The following is a 24,348-nucleotide window of genomic DNA, read 5'->3' as shown; positions in this document are numbered from 1 at the left end:
TCATAGAAATAAGATTTACAACACAGGAAAATCACATCAGATGACAAAATGGACAATCACACAATATTGTATATCAGTATGTATAGCCAAGTTGATACACATATTTTTGGGGACACAATTTAATCCATGACAGACAGGATTGTGGAACACATGTAGGGGAATAAGGTAGAAGAAAGTATGCCTTAGAGACATTGATCATTGCCTACCTTTCCCACTTCTTTCTAAAAGAATCTTTCCTGCCCATATCCGTGCTTTGCAATAGTCCGTCCTCTGACCCTGTTGTCTCACCCATCCCACATATTATTGAATCACAGCTGATTGGGATAGCTGTGGACATCTGATCCAAGAACAGACAATCCATAGGCTGTTTTCTGGAATTTCGGTGATTCATCATGAAAAGACAGATTGAGCCATTTGGATGCTTTGGAATTGGAAAATTAAAGAGACTGAACCAATTAGTTCAGAAGTTCAAGGAAGTGTTGAGAGTTGCCAAGGTTTAGGAGGCATTGGGAGTGGCCGTATTGTACCCTATGCTAGCTGAAACTATGAGAGAATGGAAACTATAAATAGCCAGAGGAAGCAGGACAACAGAGAGAAGGGAAACTGAAAAGAGAAGCAGAGATACTCATTAAAAAAAAAAAAAAATTAAATTTCAAAGCTTTCTTTTTTGCCGAGAGTTATCAGTTGGAGTTCTGATCAATGAGTATTCTTTAAATCTTTTTCATTTTTTGAGTTAACTCGAGTGGACCCTTAGTCCTTCCAAACATGTAGGCATTTTGGGGGCCATATTATGAAGAACTTTGGATGCTAGGACAAGATGTTGTAATTTACTAGGCAAGGGAGAAATACAACTATTTTTGAGCTGAGGAGTGATATCACTAGATGTGTATTAGATGAAGATTGATCTAGCACTAGCATGTAGGAAAGACTGGAGAAACTGATTTGGGAAGCTATCACAATAAGAAGCACAGAAGGTAATTAAGGCCTTGAATTGAGATAATGACAGAAGGAAGGTAAGGGTATGGACAGACATAAAACATATAAAAAAGGCAGAATCAACAACATGTGATAACTTATTGGATATGGGGGCAAGGAAAAAGAACAAGTCAAAGTTGAAGCTGAGGTGTCTAAGTCTTGAAGATTAGAAGTTGGTAATCTCATCAAAAGAAATAGAGAATTTAGGAGTCTGGGGTGTTTTGGGTTGTGGAGGGCCAGACAGCTGTTTAGTTTTGTGTCTGCTGAGTTTCAGGTGTTAGTTCAAAATATTGTTTAAAAAAAAAAAATTAAAAAAATTTTTATTGTTTAGTTCAGCTTAAATAACCTTTGTTGAGTTCCTACCAACCTATTTTCCATGCCCTGAATGGTGGAGCTGGGGGGTTGAAGTAAAAAAATGGACAAAATATATTTTGTTACTCTGGGAGGCCCCTACAGTTGTCTGTCAAGTAATTAGATATGTATGTGTGGAGCTTGGGAGAGAACTTGAGGACTCGAGGTCCATATTTCAATAAAGATACTCCCCTCCCCAAATGCTGAATGATCAGGGGATAGAATGAGGGGGTGTAAAGACAAGAACCAAGGGTAAAACCATGGGGAATACCTTGTTTCTAAAGACAGAAGAAGGAAGAAGAACCAAAGGAGGCATGTCCAGGAGAAACAGGATTGTACAGGTTCACAAAACCAAAGGAAGGGAGGGTTTCAGGAAGTACAAGGCTATCAATAGCATTAAATACTGCAGAAATTTTCTTGATGAGAATGAAGTTGGAGAAAAGGCTGTTGGATTTGATGTAAAGGAAGTCATTTTTGATCCTAGAAGGAATTAATTAATGAGTAAGGCGCTACTGAACAAATACAGGAAGCAAATGTAGACTCGTTTTATAATTCGGGTGTTAAAGAATGAAAGAGGGATGATAGAGGGATGATAGAGCAACGTCAAGGGGAGATTTTGTTTTGCTTTTGAAGACTGTGTCACCCCAAGCAGGCGGAAGAGGAGATGGCTGGTCAGGAAGGATCAAAGATTTAAAGAAGAAAATTTGAAGGAACAAAGAAGTAAGGAGGTGGGAGAGTTTGTAACCAAGAGTCAAGGTGAAGGAGCTCACCTTACCAGAATGAGGGACATTTCATCCTGGAGCCAAAGATGCAGAAATGGAAAGTAGGAATATAATAACAATGCAGAGAAATTGAGAAGTGAAGTGAAAGGAAGTAAAAAGAAACATACCTCAAATGGCTTTTATTTTCTCAGAAAAATAGAAAGCTAGAAGTGGAGTCTTGTGATTGGGGATTTTAGGAACCTAGAGGAAGAGAAAGTTTTAAAAGGCCACTAAAGGGAATGGAACAGGGAATTAATAAGAGGTGAATGAGAGGATTTTTGAGTGTAAAAAAAGAGACAAATGAGGATGAGAAGGTGAGCGATGAACCAAGAAAATGGAAACTATTTCAAGTTCTAGGAGTACTTAAGGAATTTTACAGAATTTCAGAGAGTTCTTCTCTCCCCCACTCGTACTATTTTACAAGTAAAGAATTTAATTCCAGACATCTCATGGATTTGTTGGAGTTCTTTCTCCTTCTTTCTGTGTCAAAAGGGATGTGACAATTGATTATAAAGTTCATTTAGGGAATTGGTTACATCTTAAATACAATCTGAACCCTGAAATCTGACTAAAAGTGACCCAACCAAAAGAGCAGAACCTGTGTATGTTGAAAAATGTGATAGCAGGTCAGTGAGTCACAGGAAATGATTCATGAAAATTCTCTATAGTTTGTGTTCTGGGTAAGAATATTTTTTGAAATTTTGAAACAATTATGATTTTTCATATAAATATTTAAATGTCTGATTTATAAAAAATATCTACCAATTAAGTCATTTTCTAAACGGAATTCAGTTGTCCTAGTGCCTATTGTATAATGAAAGTTCAGCTTTCAGTGTGAGAGTTACAGTTGTGGAAGATAATCTGAAAAATTATTACACATTTAGAAATAATCCCTCATTCCTAGCAATGGAGAGAACACTATTTAAAATGTTTTTTAAAGCATTTAATTTATTCCCAGATCTCAAGACTTGTTTCTTGTTTCCATAAAACGTCTTAAAGATGAGGCTTTGAATTTCTAAGTACTCATTTTTCAGCAGAGCTTCAAGGCTGAATTCCCTTAGAGGTAGTAGTGAAGTAAGGTAGTCCCCGATTTACAGCGGGGCTCCGTTCCCATGACTGCGTGGTATGTCAGTTCTAACGTAAGTAGCTCTGTTTTTTTAAGTTTTAATTATTATTGCCTTTTATTGTCAGTGTCTTTTTAAGTCTGGTCTTTTAATACATTCATACATGTATACATTTAAAAATGCACAAATCGTTAAAAAAAAGTCAGTTGTAAATGTGGTTTGTCAGAACTCAAGTATGTTGTAAGCTGGGGACTACCTATAGTATTCTTATTTGTCTTTGTGGACTGCATCAAATAATAACTTTATATTGAATTTCAGTGATAATCATTTGTTGTTGTTAAGTGCTGTCGAGTTGGTTCCGACTCATGGCAATCATATGTACCACAGAATGAAACACTGCCCTGTCCTGTGCCATGCTCACAACCGTTGTTATGCTTGAGCCCATTGTTGCAGCCACTGTGTCAGTCCATCTCCTTGAGGGTCTTCCTCTTTTCCGCTGACCCTGTACTTTACCAAACATGATGTCCTTCTCCAGGATCTGATCCCTCCTGACAACAAGTCCAAAGTGTGTAAGATGCAGTCTCTCCATCCTTGCTTCTAAGGAGCATTCTGGTTGTACTTCTTTCAAGACAGATTTGTTCATTCTTTTGGCAGTCCATGGTATATTCAATATTCTTCACCAACACCATAATTCAAAGGAGTCAATTCTTCTTCGGTCTTCCTTATTCATTGTCCAGCTTTCACATGCATCTGATGCAACTGAAAATACCATGGCTTGGGTCAGGCACACCTTAGTCTTCAAGGTGACGTCCTTGCTTTTCAATACTTCAAAGAGATCCTTTGCAGCAGATTTGCTCAATGCAATGTGTCTTTTGATTTCTTGACTGCAGCTGCCATGGGTGTTGATTGTGGATCCAAGTAAAATGAAATCCTTGACAACTTCAGTCTTTTCTCCATTTATTATGATGTTGCTTATTGGTCCAGTTGTGAGGATTTTTGTTTTATGCTGATGTGCAATCCATACTGAAGGCTGAAGTCTTTGATCTTCGTCAGTAAGTGCTTCAAGTCCTCTTCACTTTCAGCAAGCAAGGTTGTGCCATCTGCATAACACAGGTTGTTAATGAGTCTTCCTCCAATCCCGATGCTCCATTCTTCTTCATATAGTCCAGTTTTTCGGATTATTTTCTCAGCATACAGATTGAATAGGTATGGTGAAAGGATACAACCCTAACTCACAGCTTTCCTGACTTTAAACCATACAGTATTCCCTTGTTCTGTCTGAACAAGTGCCTCTTGATCTACGTACAGGTTCCTCATGAGCACAATTAAGTGTTCTGGAATTTTCGTTCTTCACAATGTTATCTATAACTTGTTATGACTGTGTGGTAACCCTTAGGGGTCAAATAAATTATCACAATTCTTTTCTGTTGTTTCCACGTGCAATCTTAGTAGCCACAGACAGAACAGATAGAATTGCCATAATAGGCAGAGTATTATTATTACTCCCAGTTAGCAAGTTCTGTACACATTTTTTTTTTTGCTGTTGTTGAAACTAAATAGAAAGTGACTCCTGAAAAAAGGTGAAAGTTTCATTAGGCATTTGTTTTCAAAGCACATTATAATTGTTGGTTATCTTTTATCGTGCTGTGATAGCTGATGGAAATGGCTGTCAGTGATGTCCATAGACTTCAGGATGAGGTGGGGGTCAGTGATAGTTCTGACCTCTTGCTCAGGAGATGGAATGACTCAGTTTTCTTGGCTGAATTCCAAGAAGGCCTTGGTGATGCCTTCACACTGAACTGGTACAGAACCTTTAACACTTTTATGAGTTGGTAGATCTTGTGCTCAGGGTAGAGGCAAAGCTATTGATACACCCACCTCTACTCTCTGTGTGTGTGTGCATTTACTGATGTTAGCAGTCCCACAAGGGGACCACAGCTGGACTCTGAATCTCACTATCTCTTCGGCCTCAGCTTAGGAAGGGGTGTTCTGCATTTCAGAGGCATTGCTAGCCAAGGACTACAACTTACAGGTTGAGGTATTGGACAGCTGTGTAGATGAAATTGTGGTTTGGCAGACTAGGCTCCCCAGCTGACTCAAAAGCCTGAACATTGTCCCTGGATGTCTTTGTTCATGAGGCCACATTCTAAAGAGTTTGCCCTCCTTAAACTGTGTCTGAAGTATGAGTCAAGGGAGCCTAGTGCTAATTACTATACTTTAAATTTTTCTCTTAATTCTTCTTTTCCTTTCATCCTCTTTCTTCTTCCTTTACCTGCATGAGTCATTTTGGAGCTCTGGTTATACTATTTATAGGGAATCTCTGTTGTTCTGTCTGTCTGCCACTTTTCACTTTTCTGAGAACATTTTCCACCTCTTTTGGGAAATGCTCCTTCACACACTGCAAATAGTTGGTTCAAATGTGAGCTGCCATGTTCCTGCAGACCTTTCCACCTGGTCACAGTTGATGGCTGAAAGGTGGTCAGAACTCATCATTTGGATTTGTGAACTAGGGATGAGGGTGGTAAAGCTAAGATGAAGTATGGTAGCTGCTGGTAGCCATTTTTCTTATCATATGCTTGAAGTTAGTCTAAAAGACTAAAATAAACTTGATAGAAAAGCAATGATGAGACAAGAAATCCTTGTGGGAATTCAGATTTCTGGTTCCAAAGTTTCTGACGTTCATATCTCTGTCTTTGATGCCCAGCTGTAGCACTGCCCTTCTTACAGCACACAAACCAGTATGTTTTCCCCTTTTTAACTAAACTATTTGAAGCTGGGTTTCTGTTAACTTAAAACCGAAAAAGCCCCAACCATTCCACTTATCTTCTTCCATATAATCTGTTCCATGCATTAAACCCTGCTGGTGTAGTGGTAAAGAGCTATGGCTGCTAACCAAAAGGTCAGCAGTTCGAATCCACCAGGTGCTCCTTGGAAACCCTATGGGGGCAGTTCTACTCTGTCCTATTGGGCTGCTATGAGTCAGAATTGACTTGACGACAGTGGGTTTTGGGTTTATGTTATTAGGTGATTTGCACTGATTACACTTTTGCTGAGCATATACTGAGTGTTCATGGTAAGCAGTGTCATAAGGAAATCAAGAAGGACAAGTGGGTTGACTAAAGAATACATAGGTTAGTCAGGAGGACTGATTCACGTGTAAGGTCAGCCAAGATTTATTCTCTACAAGGCAGGAGACCAGAGTGTTGTCTAGAAAATGAACTGGAAGATCTGGGATTTGAACTCTGAGGTTCAGAGAACCCAGAAAGAAAAGATTGTCAGAAAATTATAAGCACGGACTTAAGTTGGTGGCAAGTGGTATATATTGTTGTACAGAAATGTGTACCAGACCAGGGAGTTTAACATTTTCTTAGGTGTTCAACATCTGTATATACCTATATTGTAGTGTATGTAGAGGTTCAATGTGATAAGAAGATTTTTATTTATTTGCTTTTAGAAGAATTTGGTGAAAAATTGGGCTTGGGTTTTTTTTTAAATGGGAAATTAAATATGACTTGGGGCAGCTCAGTTCATGTATTCTGTTTTATGAGCTTAGAAGGGTTCTTTTAACTTGGATCTTACAAATGCCATCACAATAATAAAAAGACAAACAACCCAATAAGAATGGGCAAAATATTTGAACAGATATTTCACAAAGGAAGATATATAAATGGCCAATAATAAGGACACAAAAACATGCTCAACATCCTTAGTCATCAGGGAAATGAAATTTAAAACCATGATGAACCAACATATAATACCCACTAGAATGGATGAAATTAGAGTCTGATATCACAAAACGTTGGACAGGATGTGAAATAACCAGTATACTCAGTCATGTTGGTGGTGTGTAAAATGGTTTAACCAGTTTTGAAAAAGGTCTGGAAGTTTCTTACAAAGTTAAACATAAAACTTCTCTATGACCCAGTGATTCCATTCCTAGATATTTACCAAAGAGAAATTAAAAAAAAAAAAAAAAGTGCTCACAAAAACACTTGTGTAAGAATGTTCATAATAACTTTATTCGTAAAAAGCAAAAACTGGGAATAATCCTAGTGTTCACCTACAAAAGAATGGATAAAGAAATTATGTAGGGTATAGTCAAACAATGCACTATTACTGATCAATAAAAATGACAAACTACACAAACACGCAACAATATAAAATAATCTAAAAAAGAAAACTAAACAAAATTAAAAAGACCCAAAGCTCGGCTGAGTGAAAGAAGCCAGGCACAAAGGAATACATACTAAATATTGTATGATTCCATTTATATGAAGTTATAGAACAGATGGAACTAATCTGTGGTGAAAAAAGTCAGAACAGTGGTTGCCTCTGGGGGAGTGTGGCTGGGATTCTTTGAGAAGGAGCTTGAGGAAACTTTGTGGGATGTGGTAATGTTCTATAACTTGGTAGGGGTTGGGTTACTGTCTTAGTTATCTAGTGCTGCTATAACAGAAATAGCACAAGGGGATGGCTTTAACAAAGAGAAACTTATTCTCTCACAGTTTAGGAGGCTAGAAGTCTGAATTCATGGCACCAGCTCCAGGGGAAGGCTTTCTCTTTCTGCTGGCTGTGGTGGAAGGTCCTTGTAATCAATCTTTCCCTGGTCTAGGAGCTTCTCTACACAGGGACCGTGAGTCCAAAGGACATGCTCTGCTCCTGGTATTACTTTCTTGGTGGTATGAGGTCCCCCCCCCGCTCTCTGCTCCCTTCTCTCTTTTATATCTCAAAAGAGGTTGACCTAAAACACAACTTAATCTTGTAGATTGAGTCCTGCCTCATTAACGTAACTGCCACTAATCCCACCTCATTAACATTATAGAGGTAGGATTTACAACACATAGGAAAATCACATCAGATGACAACATGGTGGACAATCACACGGTACTGGGATTCATGGCCTAGCCAATTTGACACATTTTGGGAGGGCACGATTCAACCCATAAGTTATATAAACTCAAAACTCTTACACTTAGGATATTTGCATTTCACAGTATATAAATTTTATCTCAAAAAAGAACTGGAAACAAATATTAAATTCTAGATAATGATATTCACGCTGAAGCATTTAGGGGTAAAGTTCTGATATTTGCAAGTTACTTTGAAATACCTTTAATAATAAGATGGGTTGATGAGTGGATAGAGGGGTGCATAGATGGGTAGATAAATGATAAAGCAAATATGGTAAAATGCTAGCTGTGAAATCCAGGTGGTAGGTGTGTGGATGTTCACTGTACAGTTCTTTCAACATTTCTATATGTTTAAACATTTTATAATAAAACATTGGAAACAAATACCAAAGTGGGAAAAAAAGACATCAAATCTGTTAGTGAGATTTGATCAGGCATTACAGAATGTATTATATACCGTTCATTAAACAATCAACTTACACATAAATATATTACCACCACATAAATAAATTGCAAATGCTATATGTTGTTAGTTGCTGTTAAGTCCGCTCCAACTTATGGTGACCTCTTATTTAGGGCTGCCCTAAACCAGTTTGAAAAGTGATGATTATGTCAGAAATATTATTATATTAAGAGCACATATGTACATACATTCGTTACAGGACTAAGCAGTGTGGTAATACAGACTCGTCTCTTGGTCCGACAGCAAGTGCAGCAGATTGAGTTCCATCAAAGCTCACAGCCAGCCAGAGCTGGTGAGTAGGTTTTGCCAATCTGTTGGCTTGTTTGTTTTTTTCTATCGTAATTTCTCTTTTTGACATTGTTCCAATTTGGTGAATAGGGTTGAGCCATAAGGGCTGATAGAGGTGTGTAAGTGGGAGTGCTGGAGGTGCCATAATACAACAAAAGTCTTGTGATGGATGTTCAAAATGCTAATTTTCTGTAGTGTGTGATCTGATAAAAAAATATGGTAAAACCCAGCAGTCCATTAGGGGCTACTGGGAGTCCTCTCCTGGGGGAGGTGTGGAGAGTGCAGGCTGAGCAGCCAGACTGCCTGGTTCTAATCTTGGCTCTGCTGCTTACTTGCTCCATGTCTGTGGGCAAATTATGCAACCTCTCTGCCTCACTTCCCTCATTTATAAAATGATATAATCCACAGTACCTACTTTATAGGGTTATCGGGAGAATACAATGATTTAGTATGTGTAAAGCCCTTAGCCAGAACCTGGCACTTAGTAAGAACTCAGTAAAAATGTAACCACCATCATCATTATTATGAAGGGCATCAGAAGCATCACTGCAGCCTGGGAGGATGCCACTGGCAAATATCTCAACAAATATGATAAATAAATTATGGCCATGGACATATCAGAACTTCAGGGACTTTGACGGGAATGAAATGAAAATTACCAGTTTGTGATATAGGAAATGCAGCTTCATGGGAACCCACCACAGTTCATGCTCCCTTTTCCAGGAATGTATCCCATGTACTAAGAAGGGCTAAACTGGAGTGGTAGTTCCTCCTTGCTAGATTCAGGACAGCCCCTTAGTCAGGAGGTCTGTCCTAATCTAGCTCCAGATCCTTTTCTTAGATCATGATTGTTGCAGTAAATTCATATCTTTTTTTATTTTCATCACCTAGCATCTAAATCCAGTTTCTATGTTTGAGAAATTTTGTACGAGTCTTGGGGAGAAGCAGGACCCACTCTGTTACAGACACACAAAAAGTCTGGTATTTGTTCTCTCTAGCAGCTTGCTAACCTCAGCTATAGATTCTCCTGCCCAAGAATTTGAATCCATAGTGAGTTACCTGAAGAAGGTGTTGTTGTTAGGTGCCATCGAGTCGGTTCTGACTCATAGTGACCCTATGCACAACAGAATGAAACAGTGCCCGGTCCTGCACCATCCTTACAATCGTTGTTATGCTTGAGCCCATTGTTGCAGCCACTGTGTCAATCCACCTCGTTGAGGATCTTCCTCTTTTCCGCTCAACCTGTACTTTGCCAAACATGATGTCCTTGTCTAGAGACTGATCCCTCCTGATGACATGTCCAAAGTATGTAAGATGCAGTCCTCACCATCCTTGCTTCTAAGGAGCATTCTGGTTGTACTTCTTCCAAGACAGATTTATTCATTCTTCTGGCAGTCCATGGTATATTCAATATTCTTCGCTAACACCACACTTCAAAGGCATCAATTCTTCTTCGGTCTTCCTTATTCATTGTCCAGCTTTCACGTGCATATGGTGCGATTGAAAATACAATGGCTTGGGTCTGGCACACCTTAGTCTTCAAGGTGACATCTGTGCTCTTCAACACTTTAAAGAGGTCCTTTGCAGCAGATTTACCCAATGCAATGCATCTTTTGATTTCTTGACTGCTGCTTCCATGGGTGTTGATTGTGGATCCAAGTAAAATGAAATCCTTGACAACTGCAGTCTTTTCTCCATTTATCATGATGTTGCTCATTGGTCCAGTTGTGAGGATTTTTGTTTTCTTCATGTTGAGGTGCAACCCATACTGAAGGCTGTGGTCTTTGATCTTCAGTAATAAGTGCTTCAAGTCCTCTTCACTTTCAGCAAGCAAGGTTGTGTCATCTGCATAATGCAGGTTGTTAATGAGTCTTCCTCCAATCCTCATGCCCCGTTCTTCTTCATATAGTCCAGCTTCTCGGATTATTTGCTCAGCATACAGATCGAATAGATATGGTGAAAGTATACAACCCTGATGCACACCTTTCCTGACTTGAAACCAATCGGTATCTCCTTGTTCTGCCCAAACAACTGCCTCTTGATCTGTGTAAAGGTTCCTCATGAGCACAATTAAGTGTTCTGGAATTCCCATTCTTCACAATGTTATCCATAATTTGTTATGATCCACACAGTCGAATGCCTTTGCATAGTCAATAAAACACAGGTAAACATCCTTCTGGTATTCTCTGCTTTCAGCCAGGATCCATCTGACATCAGCAATGATATCGCTGGTTCCACGTCCTCTTCTATCGATATACTGCTGCAGCCACTTTTGAATGATCTTCAGCAAAATTTTTCTTGCGTGTGGTATTAATGATATTGTTCTATAATTTCCACATTCGGTTGGATCACCTTTCTTGGGAATAGGCATAAATATGGATCTCTTCCAGGCAGTTGGCCAGGAAGCTGTCTTCCGTATTTCTTGGCATAGATGAGTGAGCACCTCCAGTGTTGCATCTGTTTGTTGAAATATCTCAATTGATATTCCATCAGTTTCTGGAGCCTTGTTTTTCGCCAATGCCTTCAGAACAGCTTGGACTTCTTCCTTCAGTACCATCGGTTCCTGATCATATGCCACCTCTTGAAATGGCTGAACATCGACTAATTCTTTTTGGTATAATGACTCTGTGTATTCCTTCCATCTTCTTTTGATATTTCCTGTGTCATTTAATATTTTCCCCATAGAATTCTTCACTTTTGCAACTCGAGTCTTGAATTTTTTCTTCAGTTCTTTCAGCTTAAGAAACACTGAGCGTATTCTTCCCTTTTGGTTTTCCAGTTCCAGCTCTTTGCACATGTCATTATAATACTTTGTCTTCTCGAGGCGCCCTTTGAAATCTTTTGTTCAGTTCTTTTACTTCATCAATTCTTCCTTTTGCTTTAGCTGCTCGATGTTCGAGAGCAAGTTTCAGAGTCTCCTCCAACATCCATCTTGGTCTTTTCTTTTTTCCTGTCTTTTCAATGACCTCTTGCTTTCTTCATGTATGATGTCCTTGATGTTATGCCACAACTCATCCGGTCTTCGGTCACCAGTGTTCAATGTGTCAAATCTATTCTTCAGATGGTCTCTAAATTCAGGTGGGATATACTCAAGGTCATGTTTTGGTTCTCGTGGACTTGCTCTGATTTTCTGCAGTTTCAGCTTGAACTTGCATATGAGCAATTGATGGTCTGTTCCACAGTCGGCCCCTGGCCTTGTTCTGACTGATGATATTGAGCTTTTCCATCATCTCTTTCCACAGATGTAGTCAATTTGATTTCTGTGTGTTCCATCTGGCGAGGTCCATGAAGGTATTTGCAATGCAGAGGTCATTGGTCTTGCAAAATTCTATCATTTGATCTCTGGCATTGTTTCTGTCACCAAGGCCTTATTTTCCAACTACTGATCCTTCTTCTTTGTTTCCAACTTTTGCATTAAAATCACCAGTAATTATCAATGCATCTTGATTGCATGTTCGATCAATTTCAGACTGTAGCAGCTGATAAAAATCTTCTATTTCTTCATCTTTGGCCCTAGTGGTTGGTGCGTATATTTGAATAATAGTCGTGTTAACTGGTCTTCCTTGTAGGAGTATGGATATTATCCTATCACTGACAGCATTGTACTTTAGGATAGATCTTGAAATGTTCTTTTTGATGATGAATGCAACACCATTCCTCTTCAAGTTGTCATTCCCAGCATAGTAGACTATATGATTGTCCGACTCAAAATGGCCAATACTAGTCCATTTCAGCTCACTAATGCCTAGGATATCGATGTTTATGTGTTCCATTTCATTTTTGACGATTTCTAATTTTTCTGGATTCATACTTTGTACATCCCAGGTTCCGATTATTAATGGATGTTTGCAGCTGTTTCTTCTCATTTTGAGTCGTGCCACAGCAGGAAATGAAAGTCCTGAAAGCTTTACTCCATCCATGTCCTTAAGGTCGACTCTACTTTGAGGAGGCAGCTCTTCCCCGGTCATCTTTGGAGTGCCTTCCAACCTGGGGGCTCATCTTCCAGCACTATATCAGACAATGTTCTGCTGCTATTCCTAAGGTTTTCCCTGGCTAATACTTTTCATAAGTAGACTGCCGGGTCCTTCTTCCTAGCCTGTCTTAGTCTGGAAGCTTAGCTGAAACCTGTTCTCCATGGGTGACCCTGCTGGTATCTGAATACTGGTGGCATAGTGTCCTTCATCACAGCAGCACACAAGCCCCCACAGTACGACAAACTGACAGACACATGGGGGCCTAAGATAGGGACAGAAAAAAAGAAATAAGAATTTTTTTATAGGGGTGGTGTTGGCAGTGGTATCCAGAGTCAAGTGGTGGTTGAGAGAGCAGTTTCAGCAGAGTTCCCTCAAGCTGGAGGTGGTGGCAGTGCCAGCTGCAGCATCCAAAATTCAGCAGTGACGTCTGTAGCATCTAACCTGTCTATTCCTAGAATATGGCCTTGGCAGTGATTCTGGTTATCTATATTTTCCTGGTTTCTGCTTATGTTTTGAGCCTAATTTTTCAGCCTTTGTGTGGATACTATGAATTATCCAGTAGCTCTCAATGAATTCATTTTTTTTTTCACTAATTAGCCAGGGTTGGTCTCCATTGTTTGCAATCAGTAACCCTCCCTAAGGCACTCATATTCTGTGATCCACTGATCCTGTTCTATATATATTACTACACTGGCCATTTCTGTGCCACAGCAAATGTATCAAGTGTAGAAGAGTTTAGCCTTGTTTGTTGCAATCCTTTAAATTTCAGTTTTTATAGTGCAGGCTTCATGTACCCAGAGATGTTATTTTTATTAGGTGCTGTGGAGTAGGGTCTGACTCATAGCGACCCTATGTACAACAGAACAAAACACTGCCTGGTTCTGCACCATCCTCACAATTGTTACTGTTTGAGCCCACTGTTGCAGCTCCTGTGTCAATCCATCTCACTTAGGGCCTTCCTCTTTTTTGCTGATCCTGTGCTTTACCCAGCATTATATCCTTCTCCAGGGACTGGTCCCTTCTGATAACATGTCCAAAGTGCATGAGATGAAGTCTTGCCATCCTCCCTTCTAATGAGCATTCTGGTTGTACTTCTTCCAAGATAGATTTGTTTGCTCTTCTGGCAGCCCACGGTACAGTCAATATTCTTCACCAACACCATAATTCAAAGGCATCAATTCTTCTTCTGTCTTCCTTATTTATTGTCCGGTTTTCCCGTGTATATGAGGTGATTAAATATATCATGGCTTGGGTCAGGTACACCTTAGTCCTCAAGGTGAAATTTTTGCTTTTTAACACTTTAAAGGGGTCTTTTGCAGCTGATTTGCCCAATACAATGTGTCATTTGATTTCTTGGCTGCTGCTTCCGTGGGCATTGATTGTGGATACAAGTAAAATGAAATCCTTGGCAACTTCAGTATTTTCTCTATTTATCATGATGTTGGCTATTGGTCCAGTCATAGTCAACTATGTTTCTTGTCAGGAGTCTGCTGTATTTCTACAATGTGTGTTATATTTATTCAATTCATTTTGATTTAGCAATCACACAGTCAAATAAAACAAGGTTCCATCTGCACATAGTAGCTGTTTAATTTGTTATATCACATTGTGATGTGGGCAAATCAGTTCAGTCACAGCAACCACACCAAGAAAAAAAGACTCAAACAGTTCAGTTAATGAGTAAGAGTGAGGGCGGGAAAGGCAGTGTAACTTGTGCTAGAAATATGGACGTATAAGTTTGACCAGCCTTGGTTCATAATCAGGCTGTTTTTAATTTGCTGTGTGAGATGGGACAAATTGCTTAACCTATCTGAGCCTCACGCTCCTTATCGGTAAAGTGGGGATAATAACACCTCAGTCCTTTGGTTATTTTGAAACTTAAGTGAGATGATAGAGACAAAGTGATTGGCACAGAGCTTGGTACATAATTAAGTGCTTATTAAATGGTAGCCATTTTTACATCCATCACACGCCTGTCAGTTTGTTGTACTATTGTGGCTTGCATGTTGCTATGATGCTGGAAGCTACATCGCTGGTATTTCAAACCCCCGCAGGGTCATACACAGTGAACAGGTTTCAGCGGAGCTTCTGGACTAAGGTAGACTGGGAAGAGAGGCCTGGTGATCTACTTTCAAAAATAAGCCAGTGAAAGCCCTATGGATCACAACAGAATATTGTCAGATAAATAGTGCCCGAAGATGAGCCCCTCAGTTGGAAAAAAAAAAAAATTTTTTTTCTTTTTTGGAAGGCCCTCAAAATACACAGTGGCTGCAATTATGGACTCAAGGATACCAATGATCATAAAGATGGAGCAGGACTGTTTAATGTTCATTCTATTGTACACAGGGTCGCCATGAGTTGGAGCTGACTTAACAGCAACTAACAACAACAACAACAATAACATTTTCACACAGTGAATCGACTTCCCGGAAAAAAAAAAAAAAAGAAGAAGGACAGTGTAATTCCTGGGGTAAGTACAATGCTCAAGAGCATACAGCGTACCTGCAGAGTCTATGTTAGTTTCATTGGCTCCTTGACTGCTTTGGTCCCTCTTTTCTGGCCTTTTCCAGTTCTATTATACTATTCTTAACATCGGTGGTCGTAAATGTATATTTTTTCCAGCATAGATAAACCACAGTTTCAAATAGAAGTAGGCAATATTTTCTGCCTATTTTCAATGGCCTAGTTTTTTTTTTTTGAGTTGATGCTGTTTAGCAGCATTTTAATTGAATTTTTGGCTGTAGTATCAGGTTCAGGCAGTGTCTTCAGGGAATTTTTTTGTCTTTTTCCTGGGTCAGAGGTTGAAGTGGTGTCATGATATGGACTTGAGAGTGTTTTTTTTTTTTTTTTACCCGATTGCATAAAAATATACTTTACCCACACTGAGACCTCTTTGCCCCTTTCCTCTTGGCCATTTACTACTATTTGATATAGTAGGTTGACTTATATGTTTCAAAAGACATTTATGACTCATGAATCTTCCTCTACTAGCATTTTTTCCCGTGAAGACCAAGGAAAATTATTAATTTACTGAATTTGCTATCTGATCGTTTCCCTGAATGTACCTCTTTTAGACCCGAATCATTAAATTGTTATTCAGATTCTTCAGTTCATTTTGATTTTTAAAAATGTGTATTAAAAATGTTTTATAGCCTTTGGAGTCCTGTTCAAAGTACTCCCCAAATGATATTTGTTCTTGTTTTTAGTTTATAGCTAACTTGCTGTATTTTGTAGGCTTTCTTGTTTTTCCTTATATGGGCTAATTTTCCATTTTTAAAAACAGGTTTTTTTTTATCCTTGCAGTTGTTTTTGGCCATCACTGATACGTATGTGTTTTTGTTGTTGTTGTTTATTCTTGGAAGAGTTTTTAATTTTTTTTTTTTTAGTACTAGTTTTAGTCCTTTAGTTTTAAAGGACAAATATCTGCATTTTTGAAGCGCATTAAAAAAAAAAAAAGAATTACTGGAATAATTACCACTGACCTTTATTTAGGTGTGGGAGTCAACTTCAGTGAAAGAGGAAATAGGTAAATTCATGAAAGTTTTCTTGGTTGATGCCAATGTCACAATATTTATTGAATTATGGAAACCCTGGTGGTGTAGTAGTTACAAGTTTGGCTACTAACCAAAAGGCTGGTAGTTCGAATCCACCAGACGCTCCTTGGAAACCCTGTTGGGCAGCACTGCTCTGTCCTATGGGATCTCAAGTCGGAATTGACTCAATGGCAACACGTTTTTTTTGGTTTTATTGAGCTATAAGATTGTATTCAGTTATAAAAGATGAAGCTCTTTACTTGTAATCAATAATAATTCATAAGGGATGAACAGTAAAAAATGTCAATTTTATTATTTGCCTGACAATATAGTATGGGACATATGCCTTGGAGAAATAATGGGCTGGTGAACTTTTAAGCTTACTTGCCAATGGGTTATTAGTGTTACAAGAACGGGGTCCTTAAAAGTATCTGTAAGCTAAGTCTCCCCTTTTCCCTCCGTAACCCATTTAATTTAAAGTTTTTTTTTTTTTCTTTGTGGGGATGATCTCTGCCAGGTAGTTTGAAAAGGTTGGAGCTGAGGTAATTTTGGAACTATTATCTGAACGGAAGCATCTAAAAGGATTGTTTATAACAGATAATGGCTGTCAGAAAAAAGAAAATAGAATGAAAGCGTAAGCAAACTGACAGAAAATAACCGATGAGCTAGTGGAAAACCCAGAAAACATTTTGCATAAAAATAATCTCATAGTAGGGTTTTGCTTAATTTTATGGGAAGAAGTTAAACAGTAAATGTTAATTTTAGTCTGCTTCTCAAATTCTTTCTCTTCCAGGAAAATAATAATTGTTTGAAATCTCAGTTACCACACTTGTAATCTAAAAAAATAAGTTCGTATTAAATTTTCTTAAAATCATGGCTCTAATTTAACTCTGTCTTCTAGTCTCCTTTGAAACTTCAGGGATAAGAACCATAGTTACTGAAAGAAAGTAGGGTCTAGTATTCCAAAAAATTTCATTCTTTCCAGGTTCTTTTTCCCTTAAGTAATATCTTTTCTTCATGAGAACCTATTTCTTGTTGCCTTGGCTAACCCAGGATTAGGCTTTTTACTAGTTTTTCTTTCTTTTTTTTAATGCTGTGCTACTTTATGTTCACCTAGCTTTGAAGTAATGAAAAATTTAATCATAAAATAGTAAAAAAGGGCCCTAATGTCTCTTTTTCTCTCTTGAACTTGAAAATCCTATTCGAGCACACTTATGTCTGTGCTTTTAACCATCTTTTTCATCTTTTACTAGTTCTTACCATTTGATTTTCTGATTTATTTTCCCTTTATTTTCATAACTAAATTTCCTTCAAGTCGTAAGTACCAAATTTTGATTTATTACTATTTTTTTATTTTTATTTACTTATTTTTTTAATAATCCCTTAGGTTTTTTTTTTTTTAATTGTGGTAAATATGTATGTAACAAAACATTTTCCATTTCAACATTTTTGACATGTATAATTTAATGAAGAAACCCTGTTGGCGTAGTGGTTAAGTACTACGGCTGCTAACCAAGAGGTCAGCAGTTCAAATCCACCAGGCGCTCCTTGGAAACTCTATGGGGCAGTTCTACTTTGTCCTGTAGGGTCCCTATGAATCAGAATCAACTCTACGGCAGTGGGTTATAATTTAATGACAGTAATTATGTTCATCTTGTTTGTGCAACTGTTAACTCTATCCCTTGGGCATTTTTTAAAAAATTTTATTGTGTTTCAGGTAAAAGTTTACAGTGCAAATTAGTTTTACACTCAAAAATTTATACACAATTTTTTTTGTGATGTTGGTTGCAATCCCCAAAATGTGTTAACACTCTTCCCCTTTCCCTTTCCACCCTGGGTTCTCTGTATTCATTTATCCAGTTTCCCTGTACACCTTGGGCATTTTTTTCAAAATTGTGCTTTAGATGAAGGTTTATAGAGCAAATAAATTTCTCATTGAACAATTAATACACATATTGTTTTGTGACATTGGTTGACAAACTCATGACGTGTCAATACTCATCCCTTCTCGACCTTGGGTTCCCCATTACCAGCTTTCCTGTCCCCTCCCGCCTTCTTGTCCTTATCCCTGGGCTGGCATGCCCATTTAATCTCATCTTGTTTTATGGGCCTGTCTAATCTTTGGCTGAAGGATGAATCTCAGGAGTGACTTCAGTACTCAGTTAAAAGGGTGTCCGAGGGCCATATTCTTGGGATTTCTCCAGTCTCTGTCAGACCAGTAAGCCTGGTCATCTTTTGTGAGTTAGAATTTTGTCCTACGCTTTTCTCCAGCTCTGTCCTGCACCCTCTATTGTGATCCCTGTCAGAGCTGTTGGTGGTGGTAGTCAGGCACCATCTAGTTGTGTTGGACTCAGTCTGGTGGAGGCTGTGGTAGTTGTGGTCCATTAGTCCTTTGGACTAATCTTTCCCTTGTGTCTTTGGTGTTCTTAATTCTCTCTTGCTCCAGAAGGGGTGGGACCAGTGGAGTATCTTAGATGGCTGCTCACAAACTTTTAAGACCCCAGATTCTACTCACCAAAGTAGGATGTAGAACATTTTCTTTATTAACTATGTTATGCCAATTGAGCTAGATGTCTCCCCAGACCATGGTGCCCACAGCCCTCAGCCCAGTAATTAGGTCCCTCAGAAAGTTCAGATATGTCTATGAAGCTTCTATGATTTTGCCTTGGTCAAGTTGTGTTGGATTCCCCAATATTGTGTGCTATCTTACCCTTCACCAAACTTACCACTTATCTATTGTCTGTTTAGTGTTTTTCCATCCCCACCCCTTTTGTCCCTCATAATCATCAAAGATTGTTTCTTTCTCTGTGTAAACCTTTCCATGAGTTTTTATAATAGTGGTCTGATACAGTGTTTGACCTTTTGCGATTGACTTATTTCACTCAGCATAATGCCTCCAGATTCATCTGTGTTGTGAGATGTTTTACAGATTCATCATTATTCTTTATCATTGCATAGTATTCCATTGTGTATATGTACTATAATTTATTTATCCATTCATCTGTTGATGGGTACTTAGGTTGTTTCCATCTTTTTGCTATTGTGAATAATGCTGCAATGAAAATGGGCGTACATGTGTCTATTCATGTGACGGCTCTTATTTCTTTAGGATATAGTACTGGGAGTGGGACAGCTGGATTACATGGTATTTCTACTTGTAGCTTTTTAAGGAATCACCGTATGGTTTTTCAAGATGGTTGTACCATTTTACATTGCCACCAGCAGTGCATAAGAGTTCCAATCTCCCTGCAGGCTCTCCAACATTTATTTTCTGTTTTTTTTATTTGTGCCAGTAATGTTGGGGTGAGATGGTATCTCATTGTAGTTTTGGTTTGCATTTCTCTAATGGCTAGTGATCGCAAACATTTCCTCATTTGTCTGTGATGCATCTGAATGTCTTTTTGGTAAAGTGTCTGTTCATATCCTTTGCCCATTTTTTAATTGGGTTAATTGTCTTTTTGTTGTAGAGCTGTTCGATTTTCCTATAGATTTTAGAGATTAGACCTTTGTTGAATTTGTCACAGCTAAAAGTTTTTTCCCAGTCTGTAGATTCTCTTTTTACTCTTTTGGTGAAGTCTTTTGATAAGCATAAGTGTTTAATTTTTAGAAGATTCCAGTTACCTAGCTTATCTTCTGGTGTTTGTGTATTGTTAGCTATGGTTTGTATTCTATTTATGCTGTGTATTAGAGCCTCTACTGTTGACCCTATTTTTTCTTCTATGATCTTTATGGTTTTTGGTTTTATATTTAGGTCTTCGTTCCACTTTGAATTAGCTTTTGTATATGGTGTGAAGTATGGGTCCTGTTTCATTTTTTTACAGATGGACATCCAGTTTTGCCGGCACCATCTGTTAAAAAGATTGTCTTTTTCCCCATTTAATGGACTTTGGGGCTTTGCCAAAGATCAGGTGACTGTAGGTGGATGGATTTACATCTGGGTTCTCAATTCCGTTCCATTGGTTGATGTGTCTGTCATTGTACCAGTACCAGGCCGTTTTGACTACCACAGCTGTATGGTAGGTTCTGAGGTCAGGTGGTTCGAGTTCTCCTACTTTATTCTTCTTCTTCAATATTGCTTTACTTATCCGGGGCCTCTTTGCTTTCCATATAAAGTTAATGATTAATTTTTCCATCTTGTTAAAGAATGCTGTTGGTGTTTGGATTGGGATTGCATTGTATTTATAGATTGCTTTGAGTGGAATTGATATATTCACAGTGTTGAGTCCACCTATCTATGAGCATTCATTCCCATCTTTTTTTAAAATGTCACTCTGTCTTAATCATTTCCCCTACCTGATCCCAACTTTCTTCGCTTTTCCTCCCATTCTACCTTCTATAAAGAGCTGTCTTTTTCATGTGATTCTTTTGCTTTTCCTTTTCCTTTTCTTCTTTGCATCGAGGAATGAGGAATGTTAGTTATCACTGAAATTTTACTTCAACTTGTTCTAATTTACAATATTTGACTGATGTCATCCACATTCATAATCTCAATTATAATCAATAAATTTATAATTCCCACATCTATATCTCCTTTCCAAGCCTAATTTCTGGGTCTATATCTGAGTTTTCAACTGGTTCAGAAAGTAAGGTATCTGGGTGTCTCACAGATACCTTACTTTCAACCTGCCCCAAAATGGAAGATATTACCCAACCTGCTGCTTTACTGATGTTATCCTCTTTGTTTTCCATCTTGATGGTACTATTATTCACTCCAGTGTCTAAACCAGAAACTCCACAATTAGTACCTGCTATTATGACAAAAAAAAAAAATTTTTTTTTTTTTTATTATGACTATTGGAAATCCTGGCAGAATAGTGGTTAAGAGCTACAGCTGGTAACCAAAAGGTCAGCAGTTTGAATCCACCAGGCGCTCCTTGGAAACTCTATGGGGCAGTTCTACTCTGTCCTATAGGGCCGTTATGAGTTGGAATTGACTCGACAGCAGTGCGTTTTTGTTATGACTATTATTTCTATCATTTGTATGGCCTCCCTTTTTCTCAGTTCTTTATATCCATTTAGTCACCAACCCTGCTGATTCTTTCAGGTTTTTCTGGAATCTGCCCCCTTCCTTCTGTGGTCACTGTTTCTCCCTAACTTACGACCCTTATAATTTCTTGAAAAGATCACATTAATTGTGTTTTACTGTTGAAAATTATTAGCTTTGCATGAATGCAGAAAAGTTATAAGGAAAACAAGAAAACAAAGATAGTCATAATTCCATCACTTACATAACCCCTATTATTGTAAAAAATAATGCTTGCAAATGATTCTATAGCAGTACAAACTCAAACCACTGCCGTAGAGTTGATTTCGACTCATGGCAACCCCATAGGGTTTCTGAGGCTGTAAATCTCTACAGAAGCAGACTGCCACATCTTTCTCCTGAGGAGCCGCTGGTGGTTTGGAACAGCCAGCCTTTCAGTTAGCAGTCAATTGCTTTAACCACTGCATCACCTGGACTTCTTAGTGAAGTAAAAATCCTAAAGTAAAAAGGTCCTCTCACTATTTACTACAACTCTACCATCCAAAGGAGAATACTCCAAACAGTTTGATATGTAGCCTATCGTAAGCATGTCACTACCTGCATAGATCTGTCTATATATGTATAAATCATCTACATTTAACTAAAAGGATCAGACACAATCCATCCTATTGTGTATCTTGCTTTGTAAATATAACCCTCCATTTTCTAGTTTTTAATATATAAACACACATAGATTTTCCCCACTTTTTAAGTAGCTGCATAGTATTTCATTATATGGATGTGCAATAATTTAACTTTTAGGATAATTTGAGTTTTTAACTATGGAATAACTTCTTACCTGGTTTTCGTATTTGCCTCACCTTCTATCCCATCCTATACACTGCTGCCAAAGGAATCATATCTTTTCTCTGCTTAAAATCCATTGGGACTTCTATTGCTTTCAGGATAAAGGTCAAGTCCCTTTGTGATCTGGTCTCTGAAAACCTATCCAGAGTCAATACCCCTCACCTTACACCCCATGCTCTGGATTTTACAAACTTCTTTGTTTCTTGTAGGTGCCATGCTCTTTGGCCTCTGAGCCTTTGCACATGACACTCTATCTGCATGGAATTACCCCCACCCCATCCCCAAATATAGCCAACTTCCTTTGCCCTTCAGTTCTCAGTGTCAACATCAATTTTTTTAGGAAGCCATTCCTGAGCCTACTTGCCTGACTGGAATAGGTGCCCCTACTATGGGTCTCCATAAAAAAAAAAAAAAATATATATATATATATTTTAATTTTTGGCACCCAATATTAGCTCATTAAAGGACTTATCCCACTGTATTGCATATGTTGTTTGAATAATTTTCTCTACCGCTAACTTAAAAGGTCCTGAACCTAATACAATGCACATCATAGGCACCAAGAAAATATTTGTGGAATAAATAAAATTATGCTTCTTATTATATTTTAAAAAATTATAGTTTAATTAATTCAAACTCTTGGTTACTAGTAACATAAATTAATTCAAAATCTTAGACAAAAATAGGAATGTGTTGGTCTATGTCACTGATATGCAAAAAAGTAGGAATGCAGCATGTTTCTGGAACAACCAGAACCAGGGAATAGAATGCAACCAAGACTCTTTCCCATCCTACTTCTTTTCTGCATGTCAGATTCATTCTCTCAGACCAGTTTTCTTCACACAGCCACATGTAACTCTTGGCCTTTATCATCAGAGATGTTCCTCTTCCTTAGTTCTGACTCAGAACTCCTAGGGAAGGACTTTAATTTGCCTGGCTAAAGTCATGTATCCTCTCTGGTGACTAGGAGTATGGGTACTATGCTTTGTAACTCTGACTGTTCCCAAGTTTGCCATTTATTATCTGTATATGTTAAATTTGGGAAGTTTTCAGCCATAACTTCTGCAAATATTTTTCTACCCCCTTTTCTCTTTCACCTACTTCTGGATTTCCATTACCTTATGTGTTGGTATGCTTGATGTTGTCTCATATGTTTCTAAGGCTCTGTTCGTATTTTTTCACATTGGATATTTTCTGATGTGGTTTCTGATGATTTGTCTTCAAATTCATGCATACTGCTGCCATCTAGAACCTACTGTTGAGCTCCTCTAGTGATTTTTTTCTCATTTCCGTAATCGTACCTTTCAACTCTAGAATTTCAATTTGATTCTTTTTTTAAAATTTCTGTATCTTTTTGGAGAATCTCCATTTCTTGATTCATTGTTGTCATAATTTCCTTTAACTCTTTAAATGTGATTTCCTTTAGCTCTTTGAACATATTGATATAATAACTACTTTGAAGTCTTTATTTGCTAAATCCAACATCACAGCATTCCTGGCTGACCCTGAGGCTGCTTGAATGTGCATAGGAAACTAGAAGGGCTCTGAGGAAGGTAAAGCCTGAGACAGATATGAAAATCACCTGAACTTTGAATGCACTCCTCTACCCACACACAGACCCACAGGCAGGAGACAGAGTCTTCCGCTCAGAGTGTGTGAGACAACCTTTGTCCCACAAATGACTGACCACTAAGTTATACACCTCTAGGGCAACCACTAGGAAGGAACAGTAGTCCTATATAGCAGAAAACATGTTGCCTTGAAGACTATTTTTTTCCTTCTGCAAAGATGCAGAACATTGTGACTAGTATATGTCACAATGTTCTGCATCTTTGTATGTCTCATAGCTTTTTGTTTTTTTTTTTTTGTCATTGTTGTTGAGAACTGGATATTTTAGATAATGTATTATTTACAATGGATTCTAATATATTTCCCCTGAAGGTTGTTATTTACTGCTGGCTTTTGTGTTTGTGTGTGCATGTGTGTGTTTATTTGTTTTGTAACCCTCCTGTGAAATGTCTCCCCTGCAGTGTACAAATGTGCAGCCACCAATGTCTGACCGATTTGAGATATATATATGTTCAATTTGAGATAAAAAACCAAACCAAACCCACTGCCATCAAGTCGATTCTGGCTTACAGTGATCCTATAGGACAGAATAGAACTGCCCCATAGGGTTTCCAAGGAGCAGCTGGTGGA

At 38.2% G+C, this 24,348-nt stretch overlaps 1 long non-coding RNA gene across 3 annotated transcripts in view; it reads left to right on the top strand.

Moving 5' to 3' along the window:
• The window catches only part of LOC126083450 (uncharacterized), a 71,455-nt gene that overhangs the window by 7,348 nt on the left and 39,759 nt on the right, over window positions 1-24,348 (top strand). For all 3 annotated transcript variants that reach the window (XR_007518801.1, XR_007518799.1, XR_007518800.1), the window contains exons 2-3: window positions 8,724-8,816; window positions 15,133-15,256. This is a non-coding gene — a long non-coding RNA (uncharacterized LOC126083450). The remainder of the gene's footprint in view (window positions 1-8,723; window positions 8,817-15,132; window positions 15,257-24,348) is intronic.

Source organism: Elephas maximus, chromosome 9 (genome assembly GCF_024166365.1).
Source record: "Elephas maximus indicus isolate mEleMax1 chromosome 9, mEleMax1 primary haplotype, whole genome shotgun sequence".
Taxonomy (NCBI): Eukaryota; Metazoa; Chordata; class Mammalia; order Proboscidea; family Elephantidae; genus Elephas; species Elephas maximus.
Note: the sequence above shows the minus strand (reverse complement) of the source record. Positions and strands in the feature narration are given on the sequence as shown.